Below are 15,124 nucleotides of genomic sequence, written 5' to 3' on the forward strand. Positions count from 1 at the left end.
TAATCTCTTTGAATAATGGCAAAACTCAGAAGTTTTGTTGCTGGTAACATTTGTACTGTGTGGAGATACTTAAAGAAAAGACTTTTATGAGTTAGCTGAAGTCACCTTTTCACACAGAACAGGAGTTGTAGGATAAACCACCAAAGAGTTAATTGTGGCCACCTTTTGTGCCCTAAAGAGGCTAAAACGGAGAAGCTGAGATGGAAAGGGACACCCAAGTGACAAAGACATGAAGCTCTGACCTGCGAAGCCATCACCAGTTTGCAACATTAGTCTTCATGGTGTGAACTCATGTGGAAGAAGGGTATGGCGCAGATTATCCCATTGCAAGGTATTGCAGAATTAGAGAGAAAGATGAATGATTAAGGCTGTGGAAAGGTGCGTGTCTGAGTGGAGAGTGAAAAAAAATGTTCACCTAAGAAAGTAGGGAGTTTAGAGGAAAGTGTTTAGAAATAGTGGAGCAGAACACTAGAAAAAGAACTTCTGGTTTTGGTTTTATAGCATAAAAACCCAAGGAGACTATTACGATTTTACAAATTAAAAAACAATTGAAAGAGCTAGTTTTTCAGGCAACATGAACATGTGGTAGAGTTTGCTACCAAAGAACATGGCTAGGGACAGGAAGCCAGCAAGAACCAAGAGAAAATGGCATGCTTAACAGATAACAGGAATGTTACCAGTTTCTTCACTGTTGGAAACTTCTGAGAGGCTATTTTGTTTTAAAGCCAGAAACCATAATTTAAATGTTTTCCAAAAGTCAGAATGAGATCTACTTTTTAGGAAAAATTCCCTCACATCTATGTGAATAGTTTGCTGGGTTTTTGACCAGCATCAGGCACTGGACTTCACAGACCTGCATTCCAGTCAAGCACAACCTGGCACTGTAAACCAACAGGTTTCACCACGTACTCGCAGTGGTGGTTGCTGAGGAGGCAGCTGCAGGAGAGATCCCGTCTCCCGCCACTAAGATGAGTGCTTTGTAAACATACCCTTTTACTGAGGCTTCTGTAGAAAAGGAGGATGAAAACTAGAAGAGTTTTGTGTCATGGGAGTCAAAAGCTCTCAAAGGTGATGATTAGAATATCTGTTTTCAAAGAGCCATAAGTGTAAAGTCTGATAGATGAACTAATGTGAACACATCAAAAAGATCCCTCTGAGCCTTTAAAGGATATGAAATATGGAAATGCTTCACTGTCATTTAAACAGCCCAAGACCATGTTTGTGTTAACAAATGCAAAGGATATGGGGTTTACTAGATGTTCAAAATGGGAGGCTGTCAGGGTGTATTGGAAGATGGGATTGTGCAGAGCACAATGTAAATCAGGGAGAGCTGACATGAAGGAGAAAAAAGCTCAGGAAAATCGCATGGGGAGAAGGGAAAAACTCTGATAGGGTTTATTTATGCTTCCAACCATGTTCCTCATCCTCCCCCACCCTGATTCTCCCTTAGCCCTTTACCATCTTGGGAGGCTTGCTTTTAGACTGCTTCACTCCCCAGCTTTAGTTCTTTCTCACTGGCAGTGCTCTGCCCCCATTTTGGAAGCCAGCGAGCTGAGCAGAAAGGTGAATCTCAGCCCTCTAAAGCTGGCAGTGTTAAGAGCAGGGCTATTGCACCTCTCTAACTCAGAGCAAGATCCCAACTCACCAGTCTCCTATGGATGTCACTGCTTTGTCTACATGGCACACAGAGCTGACTCTGAATGAGAGGGCAAGAATTTCAAGAAAATCTTTGGTGGGTGGGTGACCAAGGTGTTCATTTTGCTGTGTAACAAGCCTCAAGATTGACTGTGAGGTACAGATCTGCTCACTGACATTTCTAATAATTTTCAACAGCTCAGGGAAGTCCTGTTTTTTGCAGGTGTCAGTTTCCCCCACTACTTCTACAACAAAAACAGGGAAAAAATACCAGAATGTAACAAGTAACCCTTTCACACAATTATGATTTTTAAGTGCTATCTGTAAAGAGAATTGTACTTTTCAAAAGCCATACTTAATTAGTTTCAGATACCAGCTTGACGGGCAAGGTAGCCTGTTAGGAAAACAGTGCTTTAAAGGTTCAGCTATGGATATGTAATGTGTGGGGTTTGTTCATCAAGAAGTCTCGGGGGAGGGAGGCTCTCCGTGGCTGTCCTGATGTGAAACAATACTCCTTTTTGACTCTGTAACTGTTGTACTCTGTAAGTAATGGGGGGGGGGGGGTCAGTTGTATTGTTGCACAGGATTGTGAGAGAGAAAAGGGGGCTGGGTGGCTCGAAGTGGTGTCTTGTTGCAACGCTTGAGGGGCGGGGGCTGCAACGGTGAAGAGGCTGGCAGTGGAGGCTTCTCGAAGCCTCTGGGAGCTTCTCAAAACTTCCCGAAACTTCTCGGTAATGAGACCCCTGCAACAAAGGGAACCAATGGGGAAGAGCCATGTCAACAACCGAGTGAGGAGGGGCAACAGGGTTGGCTGGGGCCTTGAACCGAAAAAGATAAAGGACCACCTCCCAGAGGCCGCGTGTGCACGTCTTGGGTGGAGCGGGGGACTCCCCGGCGCACCCAGCGCTGTTTTATCTGCTATCGCTTACTCAGTTTAATAAAACTTATACTTTAAACCAAAATTGGCTACAATATTGATAACAAATTGATGCTGTGACTCGGATGGAGAAATTGTGACTGGACTCATATTCTAGGGGGGGGGGGCCCACTCTCAGGGGTGGCCCCCTGTTTGTGGTTCATTCTGCCAGCTTTTCCACCGACGAACCCAAAATTTGATAGCAGAGAAAAGATGAAGCCGGCAACCCCTTAATTTTGTGCACGAAGCCCGCACGAAGCCCGAACGAAGAGGACAGAAGCCCGAACGAAGAGGATGTGAGTATATTGTGAAACTGAGATCCGTTTGGTTGGGGTTGGGATCCCGGTGTGTGCATGAGTGAGACGTCCAAGTGCGGACGAAGCGAGTGTGGACCTCTTAGTAGTGCGGTTCCCATCTCCCGCAAGGGACTGGGCCACCAGGAGAGGACATACGAAAGACTGAGTGAAACAAGGCACACCAGAAGATGGGACAGAAAAAGAGTAAGGGTTCTGATCCCATGGGAGGTTCTAAGGAGAGATTAAAGTTACCTCAGATACCTCCAGATAGTCCTTTAGGTTTAATGATTAAGTATTGGAATGATTATCCCTCAAGAAAAGGGAAAGACAGGGCAAAAATGATACATTATTGTATGGAAGTATGGGGGGGTAAACAGATTAGGACTGATCACCTATATTGGCCAGTATATGGGTCTTTTGAAAATTGGATATGTCAGGCTGAATATCTATGTCAATTCGAAAGAGCCTTTTGATTTGGAAGAAAGTGAATATGCCCAATTGTGGATAGGATCAGAGACCAGAGCCAATCTATACCCCTTAAAAGAAAAAGGGGGACGAAAAAAGACTAGGCCAGAGGAGGAGGTTCCCATGTCGCCCCCACCATATATACCTCCTCCACCTCAGCCTTTGCCCCCACCCGAGACTCCCTCTAATGTTCCAAGTGCTCCGTGTGAGGACCCGGAGGCACCCCCTGATACTTCTGAGACCGAGGGACCAGTCACACGAAGTAAAAGCAAGAAACAAACTGAAGCCTCGCTATACCCTTTAAGGGAAATATCAATGGGAGGGGCACACCCAGAAGTGGGATATGTTTCAATACCCTTGAATTCAGCAGATGCTAGGGAATTTAAGAAAGAAATGGGGACTTTGCTGGAAGATCCCTTGGGGGTTGCAGAGAGAGTGGATCCATTCCTAGGACCTAATATATATACTTGGGAGGAGTTGCAGGCGATACTGGGGATTTTGTTTACAGCCGAGGAGAGGGATATGATCAGGAGAGCCGGCATGAGAATATGGGACCAACAACACCAACAGGGTCCCGCAGCTGATATAAAATGGCCTCTACAGAGACCTACCTGGAATAACCAAAATGAAATACACAGGGGTCGTATGCAAGACCTGAGGACTATAATAATCCAAGGTGTAAGAGACTCGGTCCCCAGAGGCCACAATATCAATAAGGCTTTTAGCGAACATCAGAAAAAGGATGAAACTCCCACAGAATGGCTGGAGCGTTTGCGAAAGGGTTTCCAGCTATATTCAGGAGTAGACCCCGACACGCCGGTTGGGCAAGCATTAATTAAGGCCCAATTTGTAGTTAGTTCATGGATCGACATTAGGAAAAAATGCACCTGTCCTAAGTTCACCTGATCTAAAAAGACCTTTTTATTTGTTTGTAAACGTAGATGAGGGTACCGGGTATGGGGTTTTGGCGCAGGATTGGGCCGGATGGAAAAAACCTATAGGATATCTATCAAAATTGTTAGATCCAGTCAGTAGAGGGTGGCCGACCTGCTTACAAGCTGTGGTGGCCACTGCGCTTCTGGTAGAAGAAGCCAGAAAAAACACATTTGGGGGGGAATTAAAGGTATTATCACCCCACAACATTCGGGGAGTACTACAGCAGAAGGCTGACAAATGGATTACTGATACTAGGCTCCTCAAATACGAAGGAATTCTAGTTTCTTCTTCTAAATTGGAATTAGAAAGCATGAGCCTCCAAAACCCTGCTCAATTTTTATATGGGGATCCGGCTCAAGAATTATCACATGATTGTATACGTAATATAGAGGAACAAGTAAAAATATGCCCAGATTTGGAGGAAGAAGAATTAATAGGAGGCGAAAAATTCTTTGTAGATGGTTCTTCAAGAGTGATAGAAGGGAAAAGGAAGTCAGGATATGCCATTATAGACAGGAAAAATTTAGTGTTGTGCAGTCGGGACCCCTGAACCCCAGTTGGTCCGCGCAGGCATGTGAGGTATATGCAGTATTACAGGCCTTAAAACTATTGAAGAGTAGACGGGGCACGATATATACAGACTCTAGATACGCATATGGTGCAGTACATACTTTCGGAAAAATTTGGGAGGAAAGAGGATTGATAAATTCTCAAGGAAAAGGCTTAATTCATGAAGAACTAATAATTCAAATCCTCCAGGCCCTGAGAGAACCTGAAAGCATTGCGGTACTCCATATAAAAGGACACCAAAAAGGAACAACCTTTGAGATAAGAGGAAACAAACAATTTAGCAGACATGGAGGCAAAGCGGGCAGCTCTGGGGGTTGTAAAAATAATGCCAAACTCCTCTATGGAGTCTGAAAAAATAAACGATGCACATAAATTTACTCAAGTAGAAAAAGAAAAATTGACTAAAATGGGTCTAGAAGAACAGCAAGGCAAATGGAAATTAGAAGATGGGAGACAAGTTGTCCCAAATACTTTAGCTCACCAAATTATGGTGAGAGTGCATGAAAAAACACATTGGGGAACCCAAGCCCTTGTCAACCAATTTGCCCTGCAGTATATGTGTATAGGAATATATGATATAGCAAAGGAAATAGTAAGATCCTGTTTAACTTGTCAAAGGGTAAACAAACAACATCAACAAAAAACAATTCCAGGAGGTCGTGAATTAGCTGTAAGACCCTTTTCACAAATACAGATTGATTTTACTGAAATGCCTAAGAGTGGTAACTACAAATACCTCTTAGTGATGGTAGATCATCTAACCCATTTTGTAGAGGCATTTCCCACCTCCCGGGCAACGACACGAACTGTGGTAAAAATTCTTTTAGAACTTATAATTCCAAGATATGGAATTGTTGAGGCCATAGACTCAGACAAAGGCCCACATTTTACTTCAAAGGTAATTAGGGAAACAATCAACTGGGCATAAAATAGGAGTATCACACCCCTTGGCATCCCCAAAGCTCAGGACGGGTGGAAAGAATGAACGGAGAAATCAAGAAACAATTAACTAAAATCATGATAGAAACAAAACTCTCCTGGGCTAAATGTCTACCACTAGCTTTGTTAAACATCAGAACACAACCCAGGTCCGATTTGGGAGTTTCTCCCTTTGAAATGTTATATGGTATGCCTTATAATATGGAAATGCCAGTTGAACATCCAATAATTGAAGACATAATGTTGAGACCATACCTAATTCATCTAACCAAACGAAGAGAGGAGTTACGTAAACGAGGTATGATATCTCAACGACCTCCGTTAAATATGCACATTCATTCTATAAAACCAGGGGATAAGGTACTAATTAAAACTTTGAAGGAATCCCCACTAATCCCTCGTTGGGAAGGACCCTATCTTGTTTTACTCACCACAGAAACCGCCATCTGGACGGCAGAGAAGGGTTGGACTCATGCAAGCCGTGTAAAAGGACCTATCAGAGACTTGGACCAGTCTTGGGAAGTTGTGAGCCCACCTGGAGATCTAAAAGTCACCCTCAAGAAGGTTTAAATGGACATAAAGGGGACTGGGATATGTAATAACAATAATAACATTTTGAGATTGGTGTGAAATCGGTTGTCTGTAAGAGTGCCAAGAACGGTGGTAATCGAATACATTAAGTTATATATATAAATTGAATATATCAAAATATTGCTCCAAAAGGAACCAGGTAAGGGAACTGTATAAACGGAGGCAAACACCCGAAATAGCACCCCCTCTCCTGAAGACTACCCCTGCTACCGAGAAGATGTTATCCCACGTGGTTCGAAGCAACCAAGTCGACGGGCCAGGTAGAGAGGTAAAATACTGTGGAGAACTGACTCTTGTCATTAGAGCTATACGGGATACTGGAAGAACTGCCTCAATGCCCAAAGGGACTTGGAAGTCCCTTATAACAAGTATATCCAAGGTTCTAATTGGAGGGATAATATTGGTATAATTGATCCAAAACTATTAACAACAAAAAAATGGAAAAGATTCCACCCTTTTTGGCACATCCTAGACATACTGCTTATTCTACTTACAATATGTATACCACAAACATGGGCTAAGGGAATGAACTACCAACCCCACCAACCATTTAAGTGGACCCTACTCCGATTTGAGGACCAACAGGTTATCGCAACCCAAATAACACCGGGAGAACCAAGCATTAATGCTACCCTATGTCAGCTTGTCCCGAGACCCCGATGCTGGGAATACCTGGGATTCTATGTGTGCCCTAGTTTGAATCCTGGAAAGGGATATTGTGACTACCCTAATCAATATTACTGCAGTTATTGGGGTTGTGAGACCATAGCCCCTGGTTAGATACCGGGTAGTGGTATAGACAGGTACCTAAAGGTGCAGTGGGGTCCATATGGGTGCAGACCACCACAAGGGTGGGGAGGACGTGGAAAATGCAGATACCTCTTCTTAAATGTCACCAGCCCTGAAGACGTAGGATGGATAATTGGAAGAGTGTGGGGAGTGAGGTATACGGAACCAGGGACAGATAAGGGCGGTTCAATTCTCACAAAAAAGGAAGTCGTCCCAAATGATCCACTGCCAGTAGGCCCTAACCAGATATTAACTGATGATTTGGCTGAAGGAACAATGGATAGTACAACAAGAATTCCTAAAATAGACAATATAACAATAACTCCTGAAATGAAGATTACCCGAATCACCCAAACTCCTGATGAAACCCTTGGGAATAACCCAACCCGTAACAAAACCCCTGAAATTAATCCCCTTTGGAAGTTAATGCATGCTAGTTACTTGGTGTTGAACAATACCAATCCAAATCTTACAGAACACTGTTGGTTGTGTTATGGGGTGAAACCACCCTTTTATGAGGCTGTTGGAGTAACTAAGAAACCTAAATGCCTAAATGGTACTAATCCAGCACAGTGTATGTGGGACGCAGAAAAACCAGGAATCACCTTAACCCAAGTGACAGGAAAAGGCCTGTGTATAGGAAAAATTCCAGAACACAAAAAGAGGTTATGTGCCAATGCTGATAAAATAGGGTCAAAAAGACCTGAGAAACCTGCAAAATGATTAGTACCAGCTGATAACACCAAGTGGGTTTGCGCCTATAGGAGTTACACCTTGACTGTCGTTAAAACATTTTAATGAATCCTCAGACTTCTGTATTCAAGTAACAGTAGTCCCTAAAATGTTTTATCACCCTGAGAACTTTATTTACAATGCATACATTACTCAGGGACACCACCTGACTAAACGAGATCCATTCACGGCATTAACAATAGCCACTTTAATGATCTTGGGGGGCATGGGAGTAGGCACAGGAGTAACCTCATTGATACAACAAAGCCAAGAATTTAAAGCACTGAGGATAGCAGTAGACCTGGTAAGAATTGAACAATCAGTAATGGCCTTAGAAAAATCCATTGGATCGCTGTCAGAAGTGGTCTTACAAAACCGAAGAGGACTAGATTTAATGTATTTACAACAAGGAGGGGTATGTGCAGCACTTAAGGAAGAGTGCTGTGTATACGCAGATCACACAGGGGTGGTACAGGATACTATGACCAAATTACGAGAAGGATTGGAAAAAAGATGAACGAGAGGCACAACGCAGTTGGTATGAATCTTGGTTTACTCAATCCTCCTGGCTTACAACCTTACTGTCAACAATAGCAGGTCACCTGATATTAACTATATTGGGATTAACATTTGGACCATGTATTTTTAATAAAATATTAGAAATTGCATGAGGTAGACTCGAAGCAGCTCACCTAATGCTGATAGGAACAAAATATGAACCTGTAGAACAAGAAAATTCATTGCTGTTAAGCCAAGATGTGTTATAACGGTTTGATGAACAAAAATGATGAAAAGAAAAAGGGGGGAATTGTAATGTGTGGGGTTTGTTCATCAAGAAGTTTGGGGAGAGGGAGGCTCTCCGTGGCTGTCCTTATGTGAAACAATACTCCTTTTTGACTCTGTAACTGTTGTACTCTGTAAGTAATGGGGGGGGGGGGGGGGGTCAGTTGTATTGTTGCACAGGATTGTGAGAGAGAAAAGGGGGCTGGGTGGCTCGAAGTGGTGTCTTGTTGCAACGCTTGAGGGGCGGGGGCTGCAACGGTGAAGAGGCTGGCAGTGGAGGCTTCTCGAAGCCTCTGGGAGCTTCTCAAAACTTCCCGAAACTTCTCGGTAATGAGACCCCTGCAACAAAGGGAACCAATGGGGAAGAGCCATGTCAACAACCGAGTGAGGAGGGGCAACAGGGTTGGCTGGGGCCTTGAACCGAAAAAGATAAAGGACCACCTCCCAGGGACCGCGTGTGCACGTCTTGGGTGGAGCGGGGGACTCCCCGGCGCACCCAGCGCTGTTTTATCTGCTATCGCTTACTCAGTTTAATAAAACTTATACTTTAAACCAAAATTGGCTACGATATTGATAACAGATACATGAAACAGATGGAAAGCAGCAACACAGATGCAAACCTAGCTCTTCCACTGCCAAATATGTCTCACCAAGTACCATCTTCCTCTATGTCCAGTGTGCTACCTTTCCAATTATTCCTATTTTGTCCTCTGTGTAAAGGAACTGTCCTACTAATTCATTTTTTGATTGAGATGATGAATAATAGAACACAACTATATCTAACAGTTGAAAACGCCTGCATTTGCAACTGAAAGCCTTCTGGCAGTCTGAGTAGAGAGCAAGATATTAAAGCAGAAGGACTCTGTTGACAGAGGGTTTGGAGAACCTAAGCAAGCAGTAAAATAAGAAACTGAAGTTAGCTCTTTCCTAAATGTACAGATTAATAACTTTTAAAAGTCTAATTTTCTCATGTTGGAATAATTAATTCCTTGTAATTTAGCCCATGAAAGAAAAAGAATAATCAAGTAGTAAATGTATATACTGAATTGAAAAAGTGCATAGAGTATCTTTTACAGAGAGGTTTTTATCTATCTATATTCCTATTGCTTCTCTTTCTAGAGCCACTGTTGCTTCTGCACTGAGCACAGCTTGTTCGAACCTTGTGTGCTACCTGTGGAAAGGTCTGCATGTTGTGTGGTTTGGAAGGTTTCCTACACCTCACAGCTGCTATAGTGGGCTCAGGATATGTATTCAGTTAAATTCCTGTCTCATTTGCCTTCTTAGCTGACCTCAAAAAAGGCTGATTTTAGAAAAAGGAGAAGCACAGTAATGCTTATCATAGATTTTCTAATTTGTAGAGCCATGCTGGTTTTATGCTGTGTATAACACATCCTAATTCACAGTTCCTAATCCCTTCATAAGACATCCAAGAGACTAACTTGATCTTTACTTTTTAGGTCACTTAAAAGGGCAAAAGCTGACAGTCTTCGGATCAGCTCAAACACAGTGCAGAAAACACTTCAGCATTTTTCATCTTACAATGGCACAACCAGGACAGATTTGGCAGAAACATGTAAGGATTCTGGGTTTACCTTTATTGGCTTGGACATTTCTAATTTTAAGCTCCAAATGACAAGGAACAGGGATGTGTTTGTGCTGGCATAACTACAGAAGTGGTTTAGATTTTTCCATTCCAATATATCTAAAATCAAGCTATCATATTTGAAGTAAGACCATGCCAAATAAAACTTACCTGCATTCATTACAAACCTAGAGTTCCTGACAAAGTTCATGAACCTTTTTCTGTTTAAAGCTCTGATCAGTTGTGAGCATATCTAGGATATTTTGTTTGTTTGTTTGAAAATCAAACTGCAGCTAACCAGGACCAGATGCAAATGCTGAGGTTTTGTATAATGAGCTGCAATTCAGCAAGTTCAGTGGATTTCTTCCCAAGCAGTGAGTTCTGGAATGTGTTGAAACAATTTCAGAATAAACTCCAGGGATGACAATAAAGGCATTAAAACTTTCACACACCAAAATGAAGAAAATGCTTACAAAAAGCCAAATAAAATCAAAGCCTTGAATTTTAATTTTCTCCATAAACACTTCAGTAATACCAAAGACATGATAGAGATAATTCAACTCATTGTCGTGGACTTTGGATGAGATTTATGCCAAGTCCACTGTCCTTGTGCCTTCAACAGAAAGAAGCCCAGGTTAAATCTTGTTTCCCAGTAAGAAAAACAGGTATTAATTTTGATATCCCAATTTCAACTGTACCAAGAAAGTTTTGTGGCAAAGGTGAAAAATTTGGAGATGAAACTCTGGGGAGGAGACAAATTGGTGTATGAAACATTTATTGCAGCCTTTACATGTTAGATCCTCGCCATCTCTCCATGAAAGCTTTCTTTCCCTTGTTGTATTTCATCTGTTTTCATTCCAATAAATACATTTCTGTTTCTTTATTGTGAGGCTGTGGAGCATAAATACTGATGGGAAACACACTGAAATAAAATCTGTTCTGCAATAACAGGATAGAGCTCCCTTGCCACCCAGCGTGATTTTTCAATTTAGTCACTTCAGTTTGAACTTGTCTAGCTCCACTGAGATCCTGTCTGATATCAGGTTTTGAACAAATAATATCAAGCTGACACCTACATGTACATATCCCTGTAAAATAAGTAAGTATAAGAAAATGTTAACTTTTGAGGATTGAAAGTTGTTAAGCTGACTTTGCCAGCACTAGAAACCAAACCTTGTACACCACTGTCCTGGTGTTTGCCACCTGCTTTCAACACCTGCTAAGTAAGTTTTTAGCTCAATGAGATAGCAGATGCTGTAACAACACTTAGCGTGTCTCAAAATCTTGCACTGAATATATCCAGTGTTCTGGCTCTCCATTATAAGTTAATAAACCGCATTACTAAGGTGGCAACAAAGTCTCACATAGAGACAGACTAACCTATGTGACTGCTGTGCATAAAGTCACAGAAACTTGAGTAGGATACTGGTATAATCATAATTAGAGCTCTTGTCATCTTTGGAATTCCTGATCCATTGATCACTCATCTAAATCCAGTGGGTCCACTAGAAGTGGATTCTGCTATACATTCCCTTCAGACTCCCTTTTTTATTGCCCTTTAACATTTTTTCTACATGCTGATACCTAAAATGATTGTTCATGAAGAATGAATTTTCCTATGATAGTGCTTAAATACAAAATTGGATAATTCTATCCCATTTTAGCATGCTATTTCATATAGGTTTTGCTTTTAAAGGTTTCTTTCCCTTTGAAGGTTATTACTAAACCAAATTTTACACAGGAATTTTGCTCCCATCTTTTGCATGGGTGCTTTTTGAACTTTTCTAAACCATTCACACTATTTACGTGTCACTCAAGGCAGCTAGAATACCAAATAAAAAAAAAAAAGACATCTTTTCAGAAAGTCTCCCCTGCTCGAAGTACGTATCTCCCTCCTATAAGACAGGTCTAAACTCCTAGTAAAGCAAATGCCAGTTTACTGCCCATGAAAATTAGAAGTCGCATTTTGCTTGTTTTTCCCTTCTAAAACTCAAGAATAGTTTTCAGTTCTGACTCTTCTTTTTTTTTTTTTTCTCATGGAATCAGAGGATGGATGGCAATGGAATGCATCTGTCTCCAACCCCTATGCCTAGAGCCACACCAACTACAGCAGGTTTCTCAGAGCTGCTCAGGCAAGTTTTTATTATCTCCAAGAAAGGAAACTCTGGAACTTCTCTGGGCAGCCTGGGCTGCTGTTTCATAGAATCATAGAATCACAGAATGGTTTGTATTGGAAGGAACCTTAAAGCTTATCCAGTTCCAAGCCCCTGCCATGGGCAGGGACACCTTCCCCTAGACCAGGTTGCTCAAAGTCCCATCCAACCTGGCTTTGAACACTGCCAGGGATGGGGCAACCACAGCTTCTCTGGGTACCCTGTGCAGTGCCTCACCACCCTCACAGAGAAGAATTTTTTTTCCTAATACATAACCTAAGTCTACTCTCTTGTCAGTTTAAAGCCACACCCCTTGTCTTATCCCTAAATACCCTTGTAAAAAGTCTTTCTCCAGATTTCTTGTAGGTCCCCTTTAAGTACTGGAAGACAGTTATAAGGATTCCCCTTATCCAGCCTTCTCATCTCTAGGCTGAACAAGACCAGCTCTCTCAGCCTGTCTTCATAGCAGAGGTGCTCCAGCCCTCTGATCATCTTCTTGACCCTCCTCTGGACCTACTAAAACATCTGTCTTGTGTTGAGAGCCCCAGAGATGGATGCAGTACTCCAGGTGGGGTGTTATGAGAGCAGAATAGAGGGGAAGAATCACCTCCCTTGACCTGCCGGTCACACTCTTTTTCATGCTGCCCAGCGTACAGTTGGCTTTCTGGGCTGCAAGCCAGGGTTTGACAAGCCTCACCGTCAAAAGGTATCGTCTTATGTCTGAATGAAATTTCCTGTATTTCAGTTTGTACCTGTTACTCATTTTATTCCTCTGAGCTAAGATGCATAATTTTACCCTCAGCCAGCAAGAGTGGAACACATTGCATTTCCCTTTGTTCTCATGGCAAGTCCAGAGCACTGTGAGGTGTCCTTTCAGGATAAAAGCAAGCTCTTCCAGCTCAAAGGGAAGGGCCAAGCTGAAATTCTCATAAGCTGTTAGCAAACAGTAGCATGTCTCAACCTGCTGAAAGGATAAACCTTAAACTGTTTCTTCATATTAAAGTCTTTCCTTTGCAGCATATTGAATAGGCTAACTGTACTTAACACTGCAAAACCTCATAATTAATCTGAAGCTAAGTACATCCTACATAACTGTTCTGTAAAAGCACGAATAGACAATTCTTCCAGATAATGTAAATAAATAAAAACAAACAAATAAAGCCATTGAAATTATAAATCTAAACCTGTCTGCTCCAGCTAAGAATATAGTTTTAAATGTTCATGCTTAGCTATTGCGGAGTTAAACAATAAACCAAACGAAGTCCCCTCTAATAGTAGAGATGTTGCGAACTCATGGATGCTTTGAACTCAAACATGACTTATCTGTCCTTAAAAGCTTTTAGCTTCACCTGACCATGAGCCAGAAAATTGAAATACTCCCAGCGGAATCAGAAATGTTTTGCCATAGGTGTTCACGTGAAACAGCATAATGACCTTCTCATTTTATGCCCTCTAGATTTCTTCTTCTATCAAACATGATTAGTCAAAGAAGTCGGTTTGTTGGGGTTTTTGTTTGGTTTTAATTTTTTTTTTTTTAAAGCCACAGATTGTGAAAGAATTAACATTCCATTACACTTCAGCACAGAGTTCCAATCAAACTAAAATGAGGTTGAGTTCAGTGTACAAGGAAAATGTGAATGTTTTTTTTTCTGGAGTCAAAGCACCTAGAAAAATAGGAAACTAGCTTTAGAATAGCATTTCTATAACTAGAAAACATCTACAAAGTCTTCAGATGACATTTAGGATTAAATAGCATGATGTTATTATTTTCATTTGCTTGCTTTAAAGTGGTCTAGCTAGTAGAATTTTCCAAAAGGAGCAGCAATAGGTATTTGAAATACTGGTTTTCTGCTCTTTTTCCAATAGAATGGGTTAAATATATTTGAGTTTGCAATAGAAACACCTGATTTTTTTTCAGAATTTATGCAACTTACTAGCTTGACTTACTGTAAACCCTCTGCAATTCTGGCCAATATATGACACTATTCGTAATACGACTGCTTTACATCAGCCTTGTAATGCAATAAAATGCCGCAGTCACATTAGAGATGATAAACTGAGGCAAGAGCTAGATTACTTAGTGTGCCTAGAGCTATATAAAAAGTCTCTGGATACACTAGGAATTGATCAGTTGATCTTCACTGAAACATCCGTCAACAGGGCATACAAATTATATTCTGGGTATCATGAGCCAAGCGCTTTCTGAGTCCTCTGTATTTTGCCAGTACAAGGACAGGATGGGAGTGCACTGCTTACTCAGTGTTTCCCTGAATTACAATCTAATGCAACTGGTAATAATTTCAAATATACAGATACACTATGTTAACTTAAACATCTGGCTGAGAATTTCTGTTTGGAAAAACTGTTAATGTTATTGATTTCACCACACAATTTTTTCACTTTACCCCAGTAGATGACTGAAGCTGTGGCCAGATAGTTCAGCATAAGCTAAACATGAGACGCTGTGTTCAATAACCTTCTCAAGCCTAAAGAGATTTTCTGTTGTCATACTTTAGAATATCCTTTTAAAATGTTTTAGTTCACTACCTACCAGGTTCTCAGTGATTTGGTTGTCAGAGTTTAAGGTAGTTGCTGGGAAGCTCCCAGCTTCTACTGGAGAATGCCAGGGCAGTTTCTTTTTGACTGGTGAAGAGTCCCCATGTGGCACCTGGGCGCTCCCTGCCTACTGCCCGGGGATTTCTGTAGGCTCATTGTGCAGCCCAGCACCCACCTCCAG

At 41.6% G+C, this 15,124-nt stretch overlaps 1 protein-coding gene across 6 annotated transcripts in view; it reads right to left on the reverse strand.

Moving 5' to 3' along the window:
• The window catches only part of TUB (TUB bipartite transcription factor), a 160,833-nt gene that overhangs the window by 70,405 nt on the left and 75,304 nt on the right, over window positions 1-15,124 (reverse strand). The gene's annotated exons all lie outside the window — the stretch shown is intronic.

The sequence above is a fragment of the Pezoporus flaviventris genome, unplaced genomic scaffold (assembly GCF_033815535.1).
Source record: "Pezoporus flaviventris isolate CSIRO_AGI_PZ_B2104156 unplaced genomic scaffold, CSIRO_AGI_Pfla_v1 ptg000036l, whole genome shotgun sequence".
NCBI classification, from domain to species: Eukaryota; Metazoa; Chordata; class Aves; order Psittaciformes; family Psittacidae; genus Pezoporus; species Pezoporus flaviventris.